Source organism: Plecotus auritus, assembly GCF_963455305.1.
Source record: "Plecotus auritus genome assembly, chromosome: 2".
NCBI lineage: Eukaryota > Metazoa > Chordata > Mammalia > Chiroptera > Vespertilionidae > Plecotus > Plecotus auritus.
The window spans coordinates 179,167,745-179,181,394 of NC_137771.1; positions in this window are offsets into that span (position 1 = coordinate 179,167,745).

Here is a 13,650-nt window from a genome sequence, read left to right on the forward strand (position 1 = left end):
ATCATCAGATAGACTTCTCTATAGTAAAATACAAATTTCAGTGATAATAATAAAAACATTTTACATGGCTCTTAATGCAAGACAGAATGAGAAAAGTGGAGAGAGATTGAGAAAGAAAGAGAAACGGGAATAAGAATTAGAAATCAGTCATTACTCTGAAAAGAATTAGCTGCTAAGTTATTTTAGTACCAGTGAATAAAGAAATTACTATTTGGTAAAGACTTGGTCATAGTGTATGGTAAAAGGCTAAAATCAGAATTGATTCAATATCCTTCAATAATATTTTAAATAGTAAATTTTGTGACTAAAATTTATAATTTTCTCATTTTAATTCATGTGTATTATAATATGCAAAAGGTAAATATAAATGTAAAATTAATCTAAAAGCTGGATTTAAAACCATGTTTGGAATATAAACCCAATTATTGCCATAAATAAGGTTATACATGTTAAGAGTCGATATCATTATTAGTTTGCAAAGCACATTACAGATGCTTTTAATTTTGCTTATTTTATTTTATTTATTATACTTAACAATTGGGAAAAATACTTATTTTTAAAAGTGCTCATTCAAATAATGTAAGTCAGCTACAATGCACATACTGCTTTGGTGACTCATAAGTGAATCTTTTCCTGTGCCCTGAAATCTAAAATGCTCATGCTCTATTGATCTGGGAGAGGAAATTCATTCCAAAAGCACATGCCCATTACAGGAAAAGTCCTGGACTTATATGCTAGCTTTCCACCCAGGGACCTTTCACAATGTACTTTTCCTGCTAACAGGGCACCCCAGGGCAATGGATCTTAAACTTGAGTGCACACTGGAATCTCCAAAGCCATTTGCTATAAATGTACCTGGGAGCTCAACCCACAGAGATTTGGACTTAGGAAATTGGGAGTGGAGGCCAGGAATTCACATTCATAGATGTCTTGTATAAAATTCTAGCTCTGAAACAGGTGACCATACTTTGAGAAGCTAAGAAAAAGAAAATAAAAATTCCATCTAAAACCAGCATATTACTTTTCAAAGTCATATACTACAAATCAAAAACAAAGCTGTGTGAAGGAGATATCAGAATTACATCTTTGGTAAAAAAACAAAACAAAACAAAAAAAGTCTTCCCTATATAGAATCAAAAGCACATGATAGTCCCAGGCAGTTTGGCTCAGTGGATAGAGCGTCAGCCCACAGACTGAAGGGTCCTGGGTTTGATTCCGGTCAAGGACACGTACATCGGTTGCAGGCTTGATCCCCAGGGCCCTGGTCAGGGCAAGTGCAGGAGGCAACCAATCAATGTGTCTCTCTCACATCCATCTTTCTCTCTCTATCTCTTCCCCTCCCTTCCACTCTCTCTAAAAATCAATGGAAAAATATCTTCGGATGAGGATTAACAAGAAAATAAATAAAAATAGATAAATATATTAAAAACACATCCCAAATCCAAATATCAGAACTTAGTGAAGAAGATTAAGGAAAGGAAAAGACATTGGGCATGCACATGTATTATGCATGCAAATATACACATGTACACACTGACCATTGAAAATCAGAGATCTGTCACAAGAAAGATATACACTGCAACTGATTTATGGCATTTCCAACTATGTACTGGGCATTGTATGTGGTTGAAGGTGGTGGGGGGTGGGTACTATATATGGGACTCTAGAACTGTTTCTGAGTCTATACGTTTACCACTTTTTAGAGAATAGCATAAAACAATCATGTTTAAATGTTAATTGTTGTGAGTGAGGCCATACTATGAAATGAGATCTAAGACAGGAGAGCCATGCAGACTAACAGAGCAGGAAGGACTTCATGGATAGGATGGGAGGGTACTCATAAGAAGAGATAAATGTGCAGGGAGCTGTGAGAATGGAGGGGACGGATGCATAATAAATCACTCGCAAGTCCATACAAATAAATCTCTCTCACTGTTCTGCCCATTCTCTAGCTTCCACTCTAGCTTTATCAACTGAATCCTAGTTTTGTTTCATTCTATTCAGAGCATACGCTGACCCAGTACCATACTAGGTCCTGGGGGCACAGAGGAAATAGAATGTGGAGACTTGGTCCCTGTCCTTGAGAAGCTGCAATGAGGGGACCAGAGCCAGGCTCATGGTCTGAAGTGAAGAGCATCATTCAGGAAACTCTGATTCCAGCCTGAAGTTACAGTAGCACTCCCTACAAGAATACACAAATATTAGATAGAAATAGGCAGGGTTTCCCAATGTAGACTAAACACAAAGGACAGTGACCACCATGCCTATGGCTCAATCATGTTTACAAAGTATGGTCAAGTGTATTATCTCATCTAAGCTCAATGAAAACAAACAGCTTTGTTTTTTCACCAATGCACCTCAAGTGCTTAAAATTCTGCCAGGCACATAGTAGGCTCTCAACAAATGTAGGTTGAATTTAATTTAGTCCTCACAGCCCCACATTTTACAGAAGAAGAAGAAATGTTGGACTTACTCTTTTTGAACCACCTAGGGTCCCCCAGGATAAATACGAGGTTGGCAGAAGTGGCTCATCTCTGCAGTGCCAGAGCTCTTTGTTCTGCACAATCCCTACGATGAGTTGGTCGGTTCATAGGTACTGCGTTCCTGCTCACCCAGAATCTGCATTATTCCTGGTTGGAACTTTAGAGCCAACTGGTGATGAGGCGAGTGATGCCCTCAACCTGGCACCCTGCATGTTGGTCTATATAAGAAAGGAAGTTAATTATACAACTAGAAACACTGCAATTGTCCCTTTGTCCTGCAGATGGAAGCAACTCTGCATTTTCAATGGTGGAAAATAACAAATTGCTTTGTAGTAACTGTTCTTTCTGCTAGTGTCTCAAACTGTTCCTTCTCTATTCATTATAATAATGAGTCCTTAGAAGAAATACGCTGATTTATACCACATCTTGTAACAATCTTCCCACTCCTTTTTAATTGCCCAGTGCCTGTTGGAAAAACCTAAGCAATATAATCAGTTGCTGTTGTCAAAGGCCATGCTGACTGTGACTAATAGCAAATAAATTAGTGCTTTTAAGCTTAGATCTCAGAGTCAGGCAGACTCAAGTTCAGCTAAGATATTAATAAATGTGAGCTCTTGGCATGCTACTTGTCTTATTCAATTAAATGAGAATTACAGATTCTGTGTAAGATGGCTGTGCAAAATAACATCTGTAAAGGTCTTAATACATTGCCTGGAAAATAATAAACAAACAATAAATTATAGTGATTATCTTTTTTATGTTACAACATTGCTCTTCTACAGATTCACCATATATATATACACATACATATGTATGTATATAGTATATGTATGTATAAGTGTATTTGTATGCATATATATTCATACACATGGATATATATGTGTGTACATAAACACACATATATATGTATGTGTATATGATATATATTATATATATGTGTGTGTATATGATATATATACAAACATGTGTGTATGATATATATTAAACTTGGACACAGAAAAAACAAAAGGTGTAATCATGAAGCAATTTTTTAAAAAATCTTTATTGTTGAAAGTATTACATAATGTCCCATTTTTTCCCCATTGACCCAATCTAGCCCAACCCTCCCACTGCCCCTTATTGTTTGTGTCCATGGGTTATGCATACATGCATACAATTTCTTTGGTTGATCTCTTTCTAGCTGTCGACCCCTGCCTTTCCTGAGATTTGACAGTCTGTTCCATGCTCCATGAAGCAATTTTACTTTTATCTCTTATGATCTTTTCAAATCCACTTGGTTTGGACCAATTCTTCCCCTGCCTCTTGGATAAAATCTAGGGTAAGTGTCATGACATTTCTGTCATTCTTAGGTAATATAAATTCTTCTGGTCGTTTCAAGGCTCAAAGAACCAGCCTCATTCCAGTGGTATAAATATCCGAACTCCTGTATATAGGCCAAGCCCATGATGCAGAATCATATAGGCCTCAGAGCAATGCACTTACCAGTCTCTGCTCTTTAGATCTCTTTTGGCCTGAGACACAGCAGTCCATTCATTATGTCTCTCCAGATCCAGAAGAAAAAAAATACCAGGCTGGCAGATAGATGAGTTGAAACTTCTTTCTCTAGGCTCAAAGGGAGGTACAAGAACTCTCACCCTCCTCCCTGCTGACAAGGAAGTGGGACTCAATATGAATGGCTCTTTCCAAAAATATCTCCTCTTATTTATCTCCTTTCTTGGTGTTAACATTTTTTTCTTTCTTTTTTTTTTTTTTTTTTTTTTTGGTGGGGGGTTGGGGGTGGAAGTGGGTGTGCAGATCTGAGAAAGATAGTCCACTAAGAGTTGAAAAACTGGTTCTAAGATACCTTTTTTGCAGCTCTCGCCTGGATCTCTCATCTCATTTTGGAATATTGTATCTATTGTCTAGTGAACTCAGCAGAAACTGAAACTAAAACAATTTCAACTGAAAAATCTATTGCACAGTGTTCGTGGTGTTAGTGTTTATCCTGGCCATAACATACCTGGATTTATTTACTGTCGAGTACCACTACTTAAGGTAAACTGGAACCTATCTAGAAGACAAGGTTCCAGTAAGTGAAGTCAGTGAAGAGATTAGCAACCATCTCATATTAGGTATGACTGAAGAAAGTTGGGGTGAAGAGGGTATTTTAAGTCTAAATAGAGTTCATAAATATGACAGTGGGGTTTTCAATAATAGGAGGACTGCCATCTAGGAAAGGAATCTTTCTAGCAGGCTTCTGAAAATATTGTAAAAGCATAATTATGGCTAATTAACTAACTTTCCAACAATTAGAACTGACTGTAAGGGCAGTGGTCTGTTCTGGTGGGTTTCTTGACTTTGGAATGCTCAAAGGAAAAATTCAGAGAATTCTCCAGAAAATTTATACCCTTACTCCAGCTCTTACCTTACACAGAAGTAGAGTATTACTTAAGTCAAAATTCAGAGATGACTTGGTGAATCATTCATCAAAAGTCATACTTCAAATTCAGGAGCAATGCATATATCATTACCCTTTCTGTAATTTATTTCACCTAGAAAAATGTTCATCATGGTACAGTACTATTAAGCCACCAAGGGTGCTTTGTGTGAACCAATGATGGAACAAATCTGGTATCAAAGGTTAGCGTTTTACTCCCTTTGAGTTAACAGATAACCCATGAGGCCATGCTAAAATGACACTTTTCTCTTGATTGGCCTGCAACCTTCTACCTATATCATCAAAATCAGCCTTTTTCTCAAAAGTTGAACTTTCTTTTTCAATCAACTCAAGCACATTCAATTGACCATTACTACTTTTTTTTTTTTCACCATTTTGCATTTCCTTCTTCTTGTTTTCTTTCTCTCCCCGCATTTAACTATTCACTTATGGAATCAATTTCAGCTCTCTCTCTCTCTCTCTTTTTTTTTAAATCATGAAGGTTGTGTGAATGGTGAATGTTCAGTATATGCTTAATCCATGTTAGAAGGGAAACACTGAAATTATCACAAAATTGTAGGAGATGCTCTTAAAACTATCACATTATGTCCTTAGCAATGCTCCTTTGTCCAGCTTTGTCAATTAATTCTTAATTGATATATTCTCCCCCACCCCATTCCCTCTATGCCCTCTTTCACCTCCACCCACCCCTTCTCCCTACCCGGCCCCACAATCAACACACTGTTGTCCATGTCCGTGGGTAATTCTACTTTTTTTTCTTTTTTACTCAATACGTCCACCCTGCCTCCACCCCTAACTCCCACCAGAACTGTCTGCCTGCTCTCTTATTTATTCTTAATTCAGCACATTTGGAATGACAAGTACCCAAAGAAAGTCCCTATCTAAGACAGGAGATAACTAGCTTTCAGTTTCACTCAATACACAAGTGCTCAATGACATCAGTGATAAAGTGATGTTATCAAGGGCCTAGGGGCAGGAGGACAAAGGGAAAGCTATGGAAGCAGTGAGTGTTCGGCTATATCCACAGTTTAGTATGTTTAAGACAGTAAAGAAAAATGAAGCTGGACTGGAAGATAATGGTCACATTATGAAACATCTTCTATTGCAGGCTGAGGAGCATGGATTAACTTGGCCATTTGTTGATGGCCACTGACAATAGAGCAAGAGTGATCAAGTAGCAGACAGACCAGGTAGCAGCAGCCCTTTTAACTGCTACCTGAAAATCTAATACCTATCTCTCCTAATCCTTAGCCTTTACACCAGAATTATCTCTTACCACCCAGGTTCAGGAAGTCAAATATAAACAACTCCTATTCAATTAATTATATTTTAGGAAATTACCTTGTTTTTTATCCCTTCACTCTTTCCCTTGATCTTTGACCCACATCACCTATCCCATTATCTTTTAATAGATACCTGAATTCAGAGTTTGGGGAGTTTACCTGTCATTTAAACCCAGTACTGACCTCTTGTCCTTGAAAACTGACTGGATTCCCTAGATTTTACCTGGTGCTCCCTAGAGTACAGCTTGTACTCATCCTCCTAAACAGTCTAAATAACCTCATTCCTTCCTATTCAGTTCTGGTTCCTGGGACTTTACTTTGTATCAGTTAATTTGCAAGATCTATTTCCTTCTGCCCATCAAGAAGAAGCAACTCCATGTTTTGACTGCCCCTCTAATTCCTTGGCATTGTGACTTAAAAGTCTACAAATTAATAAAAGAAATCCACCAGCTTTATTTTTTTAATCTTCATAATTTATTCACGGCTTATATATCCAGCAGTATTTCCATAGTCAGCCTTCAGCTGGAAAAGCAGGGGGAAGTGAGAACAGAAAATAAATGTAAATGACTTGATTGTTAAGGGAAGAGGAGCTATGGTGAGGGCATTTAGTCACTCCCTCTCCATATCCCATGATCTGCTCCATGTAGGTGATCATTGTTGAAACCACAAATACCTTGTCCTTTCCTGATTTGTGCCTTTGCTCATGCTGCTTTGTCATCCACTAGAACCCCCAATCTACTTATCCCAAATCTATATATCCTTTAGGATGCACTTTTTTTTTTTTTCAGAAAGCTTCTTATTAATAATGCTGGTTGAAAAGAAACCAAAATGGTGGCATAGGTAAACACCTGAACTTGCTGCCTTGCACAACCACTTCAAAACTACAACTAAAAGACAAAACAGACATCATCCAGAACCACAGGAAGGCTGACTAAGTGGAAATTCTACAACTAGAAGGAAAGAGAAAAGCACACTGAGACTCAGAGGAGGAGTGGAGGTGCAGAAGTAAAGTGCAGAGGTACGAAGGGACGTGCACGCGCAGAAAGGGCTGGCAACTGAGTACACAGTTGTCTTTTTCTATCAGGAGGGAGACACAAGCTCCTGACTGCTCTGAACTCCAGTTCCGGGTGAGACTCTGGGGACCCAGACTCATACGGGGAGAAACTGGACTGTCTGGCATCAGGCAGAACTCGAGGGTGGCTTTCTCTCAGAGGTGCTTGCAGTGATTACTGAGGGACAGTGAGACCCCGGGGGGCCTCCTAGGGCAGGGCTGAGGATCAGCCATTGCTGTTGGCTCCGCCCGGTTGATTCCCTGAGGCCCTGCCCCACCCAAGCAGTGTGCAGAGGCTTTTGCATATGAATGGCCTGGCCCTTTGCAATCTAAAATTACCTAACAAACTGAAGCTGGGTCAGAGAGCCCCAGAACTTCCAAAAGAAGGCCCAAGGCCTCACAGCAGCTTGCATTGCTTCACAGCTGGGCCTCATCTGGGCACCTCCAAACCCCAAACAAAGAAGAGGAATCTGCAGATCTCTCCATAGCTCCTGCTGGGTGGCCTCAGGCAGAGGCTAAATTTGCACCTCTTTGGAGATCCAAGAGCCAGTGTACCTAGTGGTCAGAGTGGGACCATCCAGATTACAACTCCTCACATCCTTAAGGGACACACTCAGGGGGCAGACTCAGTGAGCACCAAAGCCCCAATGAAGCAAGTCTTGTCCCATAAGGGTGTCTCCAGCACAGAAGTTCTCCCATCGTAGACACAGCTGATCCTCACAACCAATTGGCCTGGAGGTCAATTCCTCCCAGTGATACCAACAATAATCAAGGCTTAACTACAACAAGACTGTACAAACAGCCCACAAAGGGGTGTACCAAGAGTGTCCACCTCAGGTAATTAGGGAGGCTGAACCACTGGGCCTTATAAGACACCTAGCACACAAAGCCACTCTATCAACACAGGGAAGCAACCAAAATGCGGAGACAAAGAAACAGGTCACAAATGACAGAAATGGAAGAAAGCAAATGACTGGATATAGAATTCAAAACCACGGTTATAAGGTTATTCAAGAATCTTCTTGAAACCGCCGATAAATTTAGTGAGACCCTCGAGGATATGAAATAGGACCAACTAGAAATTAAGCATACACTGACTGAAATAAAGAATAATATACAAAAATCCAACAGCAGACTAGAGGATCGCAAGAATCAAGTCAAAGATTTGAAATACGAAGAAGCAAAAAACACCCAACCAGAAAATAAAAAAGAATTAAAAAATATGAAGATAGTGTAAGGAGCCTCTGGGATAACTTCAAGCATACCAACATCCGAATCATGGGGGTGCCAGAAGAAGAGAGAGAGCAAGATATTGAAAACCTATTTGAAGAAATAATGACAAAAAAACTTCCCCTACCTACCTGGTGAAAGAAATAGACTTACAAGTCCAGGAAGCCCACAGAACCCCAAACAAAAGGAATCCAAAGAGGACCACACCAAGACACATCATAATTAAAATGTCAAGAGCAAAAGACAGAGAGAATATTAAAAGCAGCAAGAGAAAAACAGTTAGTTACCTACAAGGGAGCACCCATACAACTATCAGCAGATTTCTCAACAGAAACTATGCAGGCCAGATGGGAATGGCAAGAAATATTCAAAGTGATGAATAGCAAGAACCTACAACCAAGATTACTCTACCCAGCAAAGTTATCATTCAGAATTGAAGGGCAGATAAAGAGCTTCACAGATAAGAAAAAGCTAAAGGAGTTCATCACCACCAAACCAGTATTATATGAAATGCTGAAAGGTATTCTTTAAGAAGAGGAAGAAGAAAAAAAAGGTAAAGATAAAAATTATGAACAACAAATACATATCTATCAACAAGTGAATCTAAAAATCCAGTGAATAAAAAATCTGATAAACAGAATAAACTGGTGAATATAATAGAATCAGGGGCATAGAAAGGGAGTGGACTGACAATTCTCCAGGTGAAAGGGGTGTGGGGGGGTGTGGGAAGAGACTTGACAAAAATTGTACACCTATGGATGAGGACAGTGGGGCGGGGGGTAAGGGCAGAGGATGGGGTGGGAACCAGGTGGAGGGGAGCTATGGGGGGGGGGAGAGGAACAACTCTAATAATCTGAACAATAAAGATTTATTTAAAAAAAATAATGCCAGTTGAAATTTTTCTTTTCTAATATTTTCTCTGTATATCTGATAATGGTTAACTTTATGTATCAACTTGAGTGAGCTATAGGGTGCCAAGATATTTGATCAAACATTACTCTGGGAGTTTCATGAGGGTATTTTTGAGTGAGATTAACATTGAAATCCATAGACTAAGTAAAGCAGATTGCCCTCCCTGATATGGGTGGGTCTCATTCAATCCATTCAAGGCCTGAATAGGACAGCAAGGCTGAACCTCCCCAAGTAAGAGAGTTCTTCCCATCAGACAGCCTTCAAAATGGGACATTAGCTTTCTTCCCCCTTTCAGACTTGAACTGAAATATTTGTTCTTCCTTGGACTAGAGACTGCCAGCCTTTAGATGGGAACTCTACCATTGACTTTTATAGTTTTCAAACCTTAGGATTTTGAACTGTTAATCTGAGTCTCCAACTTGCCCACTCACCCTGCATATCTTGGGATTTGACTTGCCCACACCATTGATAGATAGATAGATAGATAGATAGATAGATAGATAGATAGATAGATGATAGATAGATCCCACTTCCTATTAGTTCTGTTTCTCTGTAAAATCCTGATGAATACAAATCTCATAAAATAACTGTATCACAATCCCTCTTCGCTCCCTCAGTCCTCAATGGAGCTCCACTCTAGTCATTATGCAATTTCTTTCTGAACCTCTGGCTAGTTCTGTCTCTGAACATATGTCTATTCTCTTTCTTCTGGATGAAATGCTTTTTATTTTTATTGTCATTTATTATAGTCCTAATTCTCAACCAAGGGAGGAATATTAACTTTATAAATCCTGACTTGATATTTTCATCTTACTTTCCTCTTTATCTGTTGGATGTAAAATCACATAGTTTAGCATGTCATCATTTCATGTTTTCTACCTGTTAGTTTGATGTCTCCAGATGATGTTTAACAAAACAAAAGTTCACCAAGTAGAAAGTATCTGTCAAGCTCAGGGTTAGGTACTTAATATTCACATATCAATAAAACATCATTCAAAAGGCTTACAGTCAAAAGGGAGGATGGATAGCTAGATAGATAGATAGATAGATAGAAAATAAATAGGTAAAAAAGATCTTGTTTTGAAATATATGTTTCTGAAAAATGTTTTAGGAACATAAAAGATGGAATAATTAATATCTCCAGGCAATTATTACAAAAGACTTCTTAGAAGTTATGATGGTTGATTTGATTCTTAGTAAGAATTTGGTAATCACAAAAGAAGGGAACAGAGTATTCTTGACAAGAGAAACATGTTGAGCAAAGGCAAAGGGGAGTAAATGAATAACATATTATTGAGGAAAAAGTTGTGACAAGTATTCTATAAAAAACTTGGGAGCATAAATCATTTTTTATTTTTCTACTTGTGCTTTAAATGCTCAAAAACACAAAGCACAGTGATTGCACCAATGTAGAACCTCACATGCTTGGATTGTTATTATGTTTGTTTATGAATTTAAGTCCCATGGAAATAGCTAGCTTTATGGGATGCTGGCTCTCAATAAATATATGTTGAGTGGATGAATAAATTAATGAATGAATTCTATGTGCCAGCCATCATGCTAGGCATGAGAAATTAATCAAACGAAAAATATTCTAGTGGGGGAAGAATATTCAATAATATTTAGGCCCTTAATAAATATCTACTATCTCTCTGTCAGATAAAGATGTTTGCTATGAGCATTCTAAAGAAGTCCTTCTAAGGTGGCCCAATAATAGTATAGTCTACTTGGAATATATTTTACATTCAAGAGGCAGGAATTTTAATAGTAGAAAATACTGGGCTGGGATTTTATATACTTGGTTTCACTCCAAGGTATACTTTATGTTTTCTTATCATCCTATATAATAAAAGCTTAATATGCAAATTGTCTGACCGGGAGTTTGACGGCTCACTATGACGTGCCGCTGACCACCAAAGGGCAGCATGGAACATGGTGGGCATCGGCAGCATGGAACATGGTGGGCGTCGGCAGCATGGCACTGGCAGGGGCAGCAGTGGAGGCAATGCTGGTCCCAATGGGCCCTAACGAGAGTGAGACCACGGTGGGATGGTGAAGCAGGTGAGCGGGTGGCACCAGGCCAAGGCAGGGTGCCAGGAAGGGCTCTGGGGCTGCAAGGCTGGGGGTGGGAGCTGGGGCTGCAAGGCTAGGGGTGCAAGCTGGGGCCTGATTCCCATAGGCCATCCTGAGGGACTCCACCCATGCATGAATTTGTGCACCGGGCCTCTAGTGTATTATAAGAAGGCTCTCTTGTACTTTGTATCCTATTATATATATATAAGGAAACTGTGGAGTTCTACCCTCCTTTAGAAAGACCTCTCCTCCCACTCTTGTTTCTTTTCTCTGCTGTTTCCCAACCACAGCTGCTGAGATCCTCTTTCATCTTTAAGGAACTTTTTACATGTTAACTTCTCATGAGTGCAATGTGAGGTCCCCATGTGTATATAATCTCTCCTTTAAATTAACTCTTGCTATTATTATTAACATTTTTTGAGGGCTTGTTACGTGCCATGGACTGAGCTCATTGTTTTCTAAATATTATCTCTTTTCATTCTCCCCACAATCATAAAAGTGATTACATTATAAACATTTTCACTTTTCCCATATTTCACAACTATTAAGAATGCAACCAGGATCCCAGGTCTGACTGACTCCAGAAAATGTGGTCCTAATACCACTTGATCAGTGATGTTCATCGGTGTGCTGTGGCTGGCACATCAGTGTGCCACAAGAATGTTTAAAACATGCACTATGACTATTTAGACAGGAGCACTGACCTCTTTTCCCTTAGATTATCAAATTTAAAATATGACCACAATCAACACAACAATAGTTGTCTGGTGTGATTGAATCAAAATTATACCCTTTTTTTGTCACGTTGGCAAAAAATATATTTTTTGGTGTGCCACAGAATTTTAGTGATTAGTTTATGTGCATCATGAAATGAAAAGGGTTGAAAATCACTGCACTAGACTTCTTCCTGGCATTAGCACCACAACTTTTCACTAGAAACCCATGGCTAACACTGGAAGGCTGCCTTGGAGATTATCTGGTTCAGCTGTCTCATCTTACAGATGAAGAAACTGAAGTTCCTGGAAAATAACTTACCCAAGATAACACTGTTACTAAGACAGATAGGATCCAAACCTCCTCCACTTCCCATTTTCCACACAGCCTGTAAGATTTATAAGAGCCGGTAGAGCACCTTCTCATCCTCTTTATCACCCACAGCATTGCACACACATCTTGTTTACAGCAAGTGCTTCAAAATTACATGTTATTGGATTTTATTATGTGACCAGAGATCACTAATTAGAAAACACAGATATCAAAGCATATCATGATTATTAATGACATACCTAGAATACAAAATATTAACAATAATTTAATTGCATATCAGAGGAGATTTTACACAGAGGATCAAAACATTGTTTTTGTTTTTTAACCAGCGACCAACTAAGTTCCACTAAGCTAAACTGATTTACAGAGATGAAATAAACAAAAAGTGATAAAGTAAAAAATGGAGTCTAAGTGTGAAAACTTGTCCTGACCTTTTACTGGATGATGTTCCAATCAACTGTGCCACACTGGCCAGGGCTAAGTGAAAACTTTTATGATAGAAGAAGACTGATCCATCCATTTTAGTGAAATGTTCCAACCACAGAACTTAAACATCAGTGAGAAAAAATTCCTTGAGATTCAAATGCATTAGCAGCAATTCCTTGGTGCTCCTTTGCCACATTGTCTCCATTAACTTTTTAATTATTCCCATCACTATCAGGATAAAGTACAAAGGATTTAACATGTCTGGCAGATTTTTCCCAATCTGATCCTCCTCTGCATCTCTAGATTCACGTGTTATGATGCCTAACATGCACGCAGCTCCTCTGCACCAACAAACACTCTCTCTGGCATCTGAAGAAACCTCTTTCCTCTGCCTGGAAGATCCCTGCCTGTCTCCTCTCCTCAGCTCTTAACTTACTCCTCTTCCTCCTTCTAAACTCAGGTGTCATTACCTCATAGCTGATTTATTCTAAAATCAAACAGTTTGATAATCAGAATCACCTGGGGAGTTGTTATGCAAAAGCGGACACCCACAGAGATTGTGATTTCCAGGAGTCATAATTTCTAAAAATATCTCCAAGAGATTCTGGGAAATCACTGCCTTAAATAAACCCTCTAAAGCCTACTCTTCCCTGATACTTGTTATCAAACTGTACTTGTCTGTGTCTCTCTCCTCCCTACAGGGTTGGA